General features: G+C 36.5%; 1 protein-coding gene across 7 annotated transcripts in view; it reads right to left on the bottom strand.

Annotated features, from left to right (window-relative positions):
• ZNF438 (zinc finger protein 438) overlaps window positions 1-12,281 on the bottom strand; it is a 181,497-nt gene that overhangs the window by 94,096 nt on the left and 75,120 nt on the right. For 4 of the 7 annotated variants that reach the window (XM_011977317.1, XM_011977320.1, XM_011977315.1 and 1 more), the window contains one exon: window positions 633-708. The exons of 1 other annotated variant lie outside the window; for it this stretch is intronic. The gene's annotated coding sequence lies outside the window, so the exon portion shown is untranslated. Of the gene's footprint in view, window positions 1-632; window positions 711-12,281 lie in introns of those variants that run through there. 2 more of the 7 variants (XM_011977318.1, XM_011977316.1) reach the window with 1 other exon arrangement.

Here is a 12,281-nt window from a genome sequence, read left to right as displayed (position 1 = left end):
AGCTACAATACAAAAGCATTGTTTAGCACTTAGGACTTTTCAACTAGACTTGATACAAATACAAGGATGATTTTAATGTGTTAGTCTCATTTAGACAAACAATACCATGAGTTTAAAACTGAACAATTTATTTTATTTTATTTTTTTGATATGGAGTCTCACTCTGTTGCCCAGGCTGGAGTACAGTGGTATGATCTCAGCTCATTGCAACCTCGGCCTCTAGGGCTGAAGCAATTCTCCTGTTTCAGCCTCCAGAGTAGCTGGGACTACAGATGTCTGCCACCATGCCCAGCTAATTTTTGTAGTTTTAGTAGGGATGGGGTTTCACCTTGTTGGTCAGGCTGGTCTCGAACTCCTGACCTCAGGTGATCCACCCACCTTGGTCTCCCAAAGTGCTGGCATTACAGGCGTGAGCCACCACGCCTGGCCAGAACATTTTATTTTTATAAACATGTGAAATTTAATAAGAAATCATTTTCCCACTATTTCCCAAGACCAGTGATTCAGCATACCAGGTGACTAGAAGATATGCCGAGAAATTTGAGAGTTGAGATGTCCAAGTTAGTGAACTTAATTCTTTGCATTTTAAATAAACCTTAAGCTGGTACCAAGCTAGATGTAAGCAGACTTACCTGAAGTGATTTGACTTAGCAAATGTCTTCTAACTTAACACTTCAGTACTGGATGGGAAATGGCATTCATTTCTATCTGAAAACAAATGCAGTGGAAATAACAAAATTAAAAAGAATTTCTAGGTACCTTATAGAAGCCAATCAGATGATTGCACCTGAAAGACCATAAAAGAGTTATACGAAGTTCTATAAAATTTACAGTTCTGATACTATGTATAATTTGAGAATCTAAAATAAAAATCTCAAGCTGTGCTCAAAGACTTCTAAAATAGGAGATATATTGTCTTCACTTATTTTTATGTCAACCTCCTAAAAATTTTAGAAAACATATTATTAGATATTTAACCCTGATTTAAACTGAATTATTTAAAATTTAGCTGGCATTTGTGCCCTACTCAGTATCATAGGGAACAGGGAGCCATGAAGTTGAATAAGAGACAGTTCTTGTCCTTAAGAAATACAAACCGCCATAAGAGGCAAACACGAAAAACTCTATATTGAGGTAGATGTAGTAAGTGCTACAAGTGACACAAGGCACTGTGGGATTTTGGAGTACGTTAATTACTGTAAGGAAAATGTGGGAAGGCTCTGACTTATGGACTGAATACAAACAGAAAGAGGGAAATGGGGAGGGAGATCTATAAGGACTGGGATTTGGGGCTGAGATTATATTGTAAGAAGCTGCATGCTAGAGTCAGTACATGGGGCTTTATTTATATATAAAGAGACATCAAGGGTGTTTGGCAGAAAACACATTCAAATTTGTATTGTAAAAGATGGCTCTGGTTTTCAAGTGTAAGTTACCATGAGAAAATTCAAAAAGCAGTAAGATCCATTTTGTTACTACAGTAGTCAAGATGAGAAGAAATCAGAGTAACTGCAATAAAAGTAAAAAGTTTAAAATTCTCTGAAGATATACTTGAAAATGAGAAGCATAAAGACCACCTAAACAATTATGCAAGACTGAGATCTGAAACCATCACCAACATTCAGTTATACGGTTACAAACGTAGGATTCTTAGGCCACAATAGACCTTTCTTTCCGATCAGAACCATGCATTGTTTACATCAACCATGAACTTAAGAAATCAACCAATCCAATGACTCGCTTCATTTCTGATAACCTGTCCTAGAACTTCGGAGCTCCAACCTATAATAAAAATCTTACACAAATTTTCTCTAAGGAGGTATCATTTCAGAATCATCCGTGTAGTCTTATTTACTGCACTAAGTCAATAGAACAGTTTGCACATCTCCTAAAAGGTTTATTTATTTCAGAAGGGGCCTTCCACAAAATACGGATATCTATCAATGAAGTCACGAAAGAAGAGCAAAAGAAGAACGTGCCCAGTCCTGTCTTTTCAGGGCAGAAGAACTGAGAAGAACTTACCAGTCCCTGGGAACCTTCGGAATACGTTTCAGAAAGGCAAGAGAAGTAAACAAAGACTTCCAATAATTGGCAAATTTTTTTAAAGGAGAAAAAGTGGAATTAATCAATAAATTTTAGTCTTCTAAGAAGTCTGGCATACTTTGAAAGTGAAGCTGAATCTTTAACAAGGTTTTCATCATTGGTGGTTTTTTTTTTTCTTCCATTTTTAATGCTAGTAACAGGAAGAAATATAAGGGAGATTGCTAAATAATGGAACAAATTCAAGAGAAGATGGGAACAAGAGCTTTAGTGCAGTTAATCATGTTAAAGAGGAGAAACAGTTGTTTCTCTACGGTTAGAAATAGAGGAAAGGATGGGTGACGAATATAAACATTTTGTGTGTAAGGGAGTAAAGCTGAGGGAGTTCAGACCCAATCGCAAGACCATCTATTGAGACAGAGGGAAAGAGGGAAAGGGAGGAGAATGGAGAAAAAGAGATGGAGAGAAAGTATATGAACAGAAAAAAATATTTGAATTTAAGAGTTTAAAAGAAAAAAATTGCCAGACAATAAGAAAACAGAAAAGAGAGGCTTTCAGTATTTAAGATACTGAAACAATTCTGGCTGGCAAAACACTGTGAGTTCTGAGTATCAGAAAATCAAAAATATGAATTTGGAGAAACAGATTATAGTCACATGGTATGGGCTGACATTACTTTCAAGCCTGGTGGTGACACCACTGAAGAATTTGGAGCACTGTCCTGGAAGTCAACTAGTAACAGGAATTAGAAAAGGGAGATGGTAGTGAAAGAGTTACAAGAAAAGGAACTAGTGAACAAAGGTGGCATGCCGAGCCTTGAATTGATACTGGTAAGCAAAGGTACAGATCAAGCCTCCTTTCAAACCTAGGACTTTGTAAACGCCACGCTTCTTCATGTCATGGTAAAAAAAAAAAAAAAAAAAAAAAAATTACAGCCTTTGAATGCCAGGTTTAAATTTCTAGGGAAGAGAAGGGAAAACAGGTATGAGAAAAGATCAAAGTTATAAAACTTGTTCACAATAGAGCATAAGGTCCAAACAACATAAGGAACTGAAAGTAAGTCAGCAGTGGACTAACTGTGGGTTCCATCTGAACTGGGAGGGCATGACTGCTTGGAAAAATGGACCATAATAAGACTAGGACGTCACCTAAGTTGTAGGTGACAAAACACCAACCTTTCTCCCTCTTTCTGACACATCTGTTTGGTGAGAAAGGGCAAAAGACTGGCCACATGTGTCATCAGTCTCTGACTCTCAGAACTTGCTTGCCCAAATGCAAATACATTGTCCAGTCATCTACATAGTAAACACTACAGGAAAAGTTAAGTCTATCCAATTTGAAGGGGTAGGAAGACAAGATGCAAAGCTAGGTGTATTCTTTTACCTAGTTTCTCCATAAACAAAACTGACATTTTCATTCTCATCTTAAGTCTACTTCTTAAAGAGTTCAAAAGAAAGAATAAAAAAGTGATATAATTAATTGGTCCCTTCAAACTCCAACAACAGGGATGTAAAATAAATAAATGGAAAGTATGAAGAAAACTATGGGGGGGGTGGGTTGAGGGGAGAACTCGTCAGCTACAGTGGTTTTAAATTTCTAGACACACTCAAGGACTTAATATTGAGACCCAATTTAGTTGATGAATGCCACTAGAGGTGGGGAGATTTCTAATTAAGGAGTCGATACCTCTAACAGATAGAGCAGTATTCAGATTTTTTACTTCTGTCGCCCAGGTTGGAGTGCAGTGGCGTGATCTTGGCTCACTGCAAGCTCCGCCTCCTGGGTTCATGCCATTCTCCTACCTCAGCCTCCCAAGTAGCTGGGACTACAGGCGCCTGCCACCATGCCCGGCTAACTTTCTGTATTTTTAGTAGAGACAAGGTTTCACCGTGTAAGCCAGGATGGTCTCAATCTCCTGACCTCGTGATCTGCCCACCTCGGCCTCCCAGAGATTTTTTACTTCTTTTGAGTCATTTTTATGTTGTATTTTTCAAGGGAAAGTGCTAAATAATGGAACAAATTCAAGAGAAGATGGAATAAGAATGTTAGTGCAGTTAGTTATATTAAAGAGGAGAAACAGTTGTTTCAAGGAATCTGTTTATTTCATTAAACTGTCAAATGTATTGACATAAAATTGTTCATAATATTTTCTTATCCCTTATATATTTCCTGGATCTCTATTAATGTTTCCTGTTTATTCTTATATTGTTAATTTGAACTTTCATTTTTTTTTCTCAGTAGGGGTTTATTACTTTTGTTAATCTTTTCAAAGAAACAACTTTTGGTTATGTTGATTTTTTCTACTTTACACCTAGTACTCTTTCAGACTTTTTTTTTTTTTTTTACTGACATTCTGCCTACTTGTTCTATCAATTGAGAGAAAAGTGAGAAAGAGAAGTGTTGAGATAACTAACTGTAATAGATTTATCTATTTCTCTTTTCTGTTCTGTCCATTTTTGCTTCAAGTATTTTAAGGCTCTGTTATTATTAGGCTTATAGACATTTAAAATTATGTCTTTTTAATTAATTGATTCTTACATCATTATGAAATATTTCTCAATACTGCTAGTATTATCTCATGTTTTGAAGTTTATTTTATTGGCTATTAATATACCTCCCTCCAGTTTTCTTAATAATTAGTATCTGCATGGTATCTCTTTTGATTATTTTACTTTTAACAGCTTTGTATATATTTGAAGGGAATATTTTGTAGACAGTATAGTTAGGTCTCGCTACTTTATCTAGCCTGATGATTGCTGTCTTTAGAATATTTAGATCATTTAAACTTAATGTAATTATTTATATGGTTGGATTTGAATGAATTATCTTGTTATTTTCTATTTGTCCCAATCTGTTCTTGTTCCCTTTTCCCTTTTTTTCTGCCATATTTGAAACAGAATATTTTTTAGTTTTCCATTTTATCTCCACTACTGGCCTATTATAAATATACTTGTATCTTTGTAGTTTTAGTGATTGCTCTCATGTTTAAAATATGCACATTTAACCTGCCACAACATAACTTCAAATATTATACCACTTTACATACAAAATATAAAAACTTCATAATAAAATTTATCTATTTCCTCCTTCCTGTCTTTTGTGCTACTGTCATCATAGTCTAACTACTGTAGGACCGTTATAGTAGAGAAGCTATATGCAGGTCCTTGGGTTGACAGTCTCAGATAAAACTAGGTTTTGGGTTATCTTTGCCAAAGTGCCAGAAATGTGATTACAGCTGTCTTCAATCCTCCAGACCCCACTGAGCTCATTCTCGAGTTGAAGGCCACCAAGTGATCTCAGGTGATGCTACATGAAGAAAAATAACCACCGGCTGAGCCTGCCCTTTTCTCTGGCCCACAAATTGTGAGGTACAATAAAGTGGCTGTTGTCTTAAGGGGATGTGTTTAGGTAATTTCTTACACAGAATTAGAGAACCATAACAGAATCTAGTAAAGGGAAGTGGAATTCTGTAATAAAATCTTAAAATATGTGGCATTGGTTTTGGGACCAGAGGTGAGCAGAAGCTGGAAGTGACTTAAGAAGACTGTTAGTGAAAGTTTGAACAACATTAATGAAAACCTTATGGAGGATACAGGAATAACTCTTCTTATGCAGTGGGAAGTAACACTGTTCCTTACATGAAATAGAAAAGACAAAATAAGCTGGGTGTGGTGGCTCACGCCCATAATCCCAGCACTTTGGAAGGCCGAGGCGGGCGGATCACAAGGTCAGGAGTTTGAGACCAGCCTGGCCAACATGGTGTAACCCCTTCTCTACTGAAAATACAAAAAATTAGCTGGGCGTGGTGGCAGGCACCTGTAATCCCAGCTACTCAGAAGGCTGAGGCAGGAGAATCGCTTGAACCCGGGAGGCGGAGGTTGCAGTGAGCCAAGATCGCACCACTGCACTCCAGCCCAAGCAACAATGTGAGACTGTCTCAAAAAAAAAAAAAAAAAAAAAAAGAAAAAGAAAAAATATATCCCCATAAAGTGGTACACTTGGCTAAGAAGATTTCTAGGCAAAAGGTTCAAAGTGGTGGTCTCTTTTAGCTACCTATAAGTTATGCATACACAAACTGATGAAAGAACTGTTTCATTTTCAAGCAGAATTTGGAGGAAAATTTTCAAAGAACCAGGACTTGATCTTTTCAAAACTAAACAGTTTCTCATCCCCATTATCTCTAGAGAGAAAAGAAAGAAAAAGCTTCAGAGTTACAGAATTACCATTAAGGCTTGGGGCCTACTACCAGTAAAACATGATTTCAGGATTAAAAATCTCTATAGCATGGCTGTAAAATACCTTACTGAGACAGAAAAACTAAAATCGTATCTAGTTTGGTTCTAAGAATCTAGTTTGGTTCTAAGAATCTTAAGAGTATGACACTTAGATTCTGTTCTAAGGCAAAACGCCTCCAAGAATCTTGATGATGTGCACTTTGGACTCTTAAATAGACAGAAAAGTTCATAGGAATATTATGGGTGTTGTTTCAAAATACCTTGACTCAGTGTGAAAGAAAAAAAATGCCTCTCTAAAATAAATGTGGGTGGGCCTCTGATTAATGGAGTGGGCTACAATTTGATACACAGGAAACCCATAAAGTTTTAAAAAATATTACATCAGCTTGCGCTGAAAGGGACAGAGATAGTGCAAAATGAAAACAGGCTTTTGGACTCTCAAATTTCTCCAGGCAGAAAGGCTGAAAAGGCTACTCAGTTGCAAAAAATGACTATTTCTTACAGAAAAAGGATGACTCTAAATTGAGAGAGCAAAACCTGGAGCCAGGGAGAATCATTATCAGGAGGCAAGAATAGCCTAATAAAAGAACTAACATCAGGATATCAAAATTTCTATGGACCAGTGAAGCTGTATGTCTCCTGTTTCCCTATTTGTGGATGGAAATGTTTACTGCAGCTATTCTATGACTGCTTCTTCATTGTATTGTTGGGTAGGTGTCTCTTCAGCTACACCTGAGGAGATTCCTGAGCAGTATACTTGTTGGAAATAACAAGTTCTTGAACTTTAAGATTCGGGGTAAAGAAGAGTTGGAAAGGAATTTTGGGATTCTTGGAAGTGGGTGAGTATATAAGGAACACAGAAAGAGACTGAATCATTTGTGACCGGATAGTGGACTGTGGCAGATTAAAGATGGCCACAAATGTTTTGATACTTCTTCCATTGAAAGGTCATGCCTATGACTTATCTCACTAAAACTGAGAGGGCTCTGTGACTCCTTTGACCAACAGAACATAGTGGAAGTGATATGGTACCATTTTTCAGTTTTAGGCTTTAAGACACTGGCAGCGTCCACTTTCTATCTCCAGGAAAATTCTCTCTAGAAGCCCCAAGCCACAATAATTAGAGGTCTAACTATGCTAAGACTACCATGCTAGGAGGTCATGTAGACTTAGCCTTCCACCTCTGCCCAGGCACCCAGTATATATGTACCTTGAATCCTCCAGAGCATTCCATCCACGAGCAGAATACCACCCAATGATCTCAGTCAACGAGACATGCAATCAAAAATCACCAAGCTGACACCTGCCTGAATTTTCAACCCATAGACCCATGAGCTAAATGACACTTGTTTCACACCACTGAATATTGGGGCATTTTATTAGGTAGTAACATATTATTACAATGTTGATTTTTGTAATTTGTTTTTTCTTTTAGTTGTTCCAGAAGCCACAATGTCCCACTACCACCTTCTACAACCTAACTGAAAGCAGAAGCCTGAACCTAGTGATTTTGCAGAAGCAATTTGCAAAGTTCATTATACAGTAAAATTATTTCTGAGAGGCCAATTTTCTCTGAGATATTATAAAACAAACAATTTTCCAAACACAATATACTCCAACTAAATCATTGCAATTATAACCACCCATTTTCGTCTTACTAAACTATTGTACATAGATAATCAAGCCAAAGGATTCATGCTCAGGCTCTCCTTCAGTTCATTTAACACAGTTATTTAGTCACTTTCTCATGATTGAAGCAAGACTGGGATTACAAATACAAAATTAAGACCCTTTATGGTACTCTATAGCAGTGATTTTCAAACACAACATAAAAAATACCAATGTGAGATAAGTGATGAAATAGAAAAGAGGGAATACTGTTAGTGAAATGAAAAACTATGTTTACATAAACATGTGTGTGACCAAACTGATATCTTTTTAAAGTTTTATTTTTGACACGTAAAAATTGTATATATTTATGGAATACAGTGTGGTATTTTGATACTTGTCATTTTTTGATGAGAACATTCAAAGCCCCTCTTGTATTCTGAAATATATGTTATTATTAACTACAGTCACCCTACTGTGCCATAGAACACCAGAACTTATTCCTCCTATGTGACTGTAGGTTTGCACCTGTTGACCAACCTCTCTTCATCTCTCCTATCTCTTCCCCAGCCAGTGGTAACCACTATTCTACTTTCTACTTCTATGAGATAAACTTTTCTAGATTCCACATATAAATGAGATGCCTGGCTTATTTCACTTAATATAATGACCTCTGGGTTCATCCATGTTTGCTGCAAATGACAGAATTTCATTCTTTTCCATGGCTGAATAGTATCCCATTGTGTATATATGACATATTTTATTTATCCATTCACACACTAATAAACACTTAGGTTGATTCCATATCTTGCCTATTGCAACTAGTGCTGCAATAAACACAGGCGGGCAGATATCTCTTCAACAACATACTGATTTCACTTATTTTGGATATACACCCAGTATAGTGAAACTGTTAGATCATATGGCAGTTCTGTTTTTAATATTTAAAAAAAATACCATGCTGTTTTTTATTATGGCTGTACTAATTTACATTCTCCCCACCTGTGTAAATTAAGAGTTCCCTCTTCTCCACATCCTTGCCAGGATTTGTTATTTTTTGTCTCTTTGGTAATAGCCATTCTAACTAGGGTAAGATGATAATCTCATTACTGTTTTGATTTGCGTTTCCCTGATGATTAGTGATGTTGAACATTTTTTCATATACCTGTTGCCATTTGTATGTCTTCTTTTGAGAAATATCTATTCAGATCTTATCCCACTTTAGCATTCCAATTGTTTGCTTGCTTTTTGCTAATGAGTGGTTTAGATTCCTTATACATTCTGGATGTTAACCCCTTGTCAGATGTGTAGTTAGCTAATATTTTCTCCCATTCTATAGGTTGTCTCTTTACTCTTTTGCTTCCTTTGCTGTACAGAGCTTTAAGTTTGATGTAATCCCATTTGTCTATTTTTGCTTTCCTTGCCTGTGCTTTTGAATCTTACCCATACAAACCTTATCTAGATGAGTGTCATGAAGTGTTTCTCCTGTGTTTTATTCTAATAGTTTCATAGTTTGTCTTTAATCCATTTTGAATTGATGTTGGTAAGAAACAGGTATCTAGTTTCTGCACATGGATGTCCAGTTTTCCTAGCACCATTTATTTCAGAGGATGTCATTTCCCAAATGTATGTTCTTAGCATGTTCATCAAAAAATCAGCTGGCTGTAAATACATGGATTCCTGGGTTCTCTATTCTGTACCACTGTCCTATGTGTCTGTTTTTATATGTGTACCATGCTGTTTTGGTTACTACTGGTTAATATGGTTAATATTCTTTGGAATATTTTGAGGAGAATTGGCATTATTTCTATTTTAAATGTTCAGCAGGAAAAGCATCAGGGTTTGGGCTTTTCTTTGATGGACTAATTCTTATTACTGATTCAATTTTGTGACTCATTATTGCTGTACTCAGGTGTTCTTTTATGATTCAGTCTTGGTAGGCTGCATGATCTTTGACCTTCCTGTGTCTGGATATTTATACTATTCTTGAGGTTTGGAAATGCTTTGTAATATAATCTGAAGTCAGCTAGTGTGATGACTCCAGCTTTGTTCTTTTTCCCAATGTTGCTTTGGCTACTCGAGGTCTTTTGTAGCTCCATTTTTGGGACTGAGTCATACGACCAAAGACTAGCATTCCTGGCCTTGTACTTTTGCTGATCTCCTCCCTATTCACCCCACAGGGCTGTATTTATCAATGTGCCTTCGATGTTAGGCTACCATATTGTACAGAAAGGGGGCTCAAGAAACAAGTCTTCAGAAGAGAGTCTTCAGTTATTTACTATGAGGATATTGTTTAAGGACAGACTTGATTACACTGCACTGTAACAAAAAGGATATATTTTCCTTTGAATTATAATTATTAGGCTTCTAAAATATTGATAAATTTTGATCTTGTGAATAGAAAACAAATTTCATTTTGAGAAATGTCTTCTTAGAGCACTTAGAACAAAATCTGTGATCCACCTCAGGCAAAATATAGCTTTTATAAGATGTAATATGTGTCCCATCCTTATTCCATTTGTACCACTTTTATAATTTTGATATGGATTGAAGTGCAATGTATATACCATAAAATTAAACATTGTCCATTGAACAGTGGACAGTTTAATGAAGTTTTAGTCCATTTATAGAAAACCAAAATGGACTAAATGGATGCAATCATCACTACAATCCAGTTTTCCATGATCTCTCCCAATTCCCTTGAGTCCATATGCAGTCAATTCCTGCTCCTATCCCCAGTTCCCCTCTAATCTCCTAGCTAACTAAATCAGTTTCCCTTTCCTAGAAATTTCATAAGTGAAATCATATAATATGTAGTCTACTGAGTCTAGTTCCTTTCACTCAACACAGTATTTTTTAGTTTCATCCATGCTGCAGCATATATTAATATTTTCCGTTTTCATTGGTGAATAGTATTCCAATGTGTAGATATGCCTCATTTTGTTTATCCATTTACCAGGTTATGGACATTGGATTTTTTCTTGTTTTTATTAATATCTATTATAAATAATGTTGCCAAGAGCAATTACATACAAGTCTGTGTGTGAACATATGTTTTCATTTCTCTTGGGCAGATTCCAAGAAGTAGAATTGCTGAGTTTATATGGCACAATGATTAAAAATCATGTATCGATTTGGCTGGATCACAGCACTCAGATATTTGGTCAAATATTATTCTCAACATTTCTGTGAGAGTAATTTTAGACAAGATTTGCATTTAGATTGTTAGACTTTGAGTATAACAGATGGTCCTCCATTATATGGGGGGGGCTTCATCTAATGAGTTGATGGCCTGAATAGAACAAAAGGTTGACCTTCCTGGGCAAAAGGGAATTCCCCAACAGACTCCCTTCAGACTTCATCTGCAACATTGGCTCTTCCTGGTTTTCCAGCTGACTGCATTTGGACTCAAACTGCAACTCTTTCCTCAGTCTCCAGCCTTTGCTGCTTTCCTCCATCAGACACACCAAGACTTCACAACTGCATGAGCCAATTAATTCCTTAAAATAAATTTCTTCACACATGCACGCACGCGCGCGCGCACACACACACACACACACACACCTGATGCGTTCTGTCCCTCTGGAGAACCTTACTACATATGGTAAGTTGGTTTAACTTTAAAAGAAATAGCCAAACTATTTTCCAAAGTGGCTGCTAACAATTTACATTCCTACCAACAATATATAATATGAGAGTTCCTGTTTCTCCACATCCTAGACACTATATATTTTCTTTTTTATTGCAGCCATTCCAGGGGATGTAATCTCATTGTGGTATCTCATTGTGTTTTTATGTGCATCTTCCTAATGATTAATGATGCTCACTGTGCTTACATGTGGCTATTAATCATTATCATGTCTTTTCAGATGAAGTGTCTATTCTGTTCTTTTGCTTGTTTTTAAGTTGGGTTGTTCGCCTTATTGTTTACTTAAAATTTTTTACATGTTTTGGATACAAGTCCTTTATCACACATGATTAGCAAATATTTTCTCCCAGTCTGCAGTCTTCTTTTTAGTTTCTTCCCGATGTCTTCTGTAGCATAAAAACATTAATTTTAATTAAGTCAAATTCATCAATTTTTTTTTTTAATTATACTTTAAGTACATGTGCAGGTTTGTTACACATGTATACATGTGCCTTGTTGGTGTGCTGCACCCATTAACTCGTCATTTACATTAGGTATCTCTCCTAATGCTATCCCTTCCCCAACCCCCTCCCCACAATAGGACCCGGTGTGTGATGCTCCCCTTCCTGTGTCCAAGTGATCTAATTGTTCAATTCCCACCTATGAGTGAGAACATGCAGTGTTTAGTTTTCTGTTCTTGTGATAGTTTGCTGAGAATGATGGTTTCCAGCTGCATCCATGTCCCTACAAAGGACACAAACTCATCCTTT

Source organism: Mandrillus leucophaeus, unplaced genomic scaffold (genome assembly GCF_000951045.1).
Source record: "Mandrillus leucophaeus isolate KB7577 unplaced genomic scaffold, Mleu.le_1.0 Scaffold178, whole genome shotgun sequence".
NCBI classification, from domain to species: Eukaryota; Metazoa; Chordata; class Mammalia; order Primates; family Cercopithecidae; genus Mandrillus; species Mandrillus leucophaeus.
This window is presented reverse-complemented; position numbering and strand designations above follow the sequence as displayed.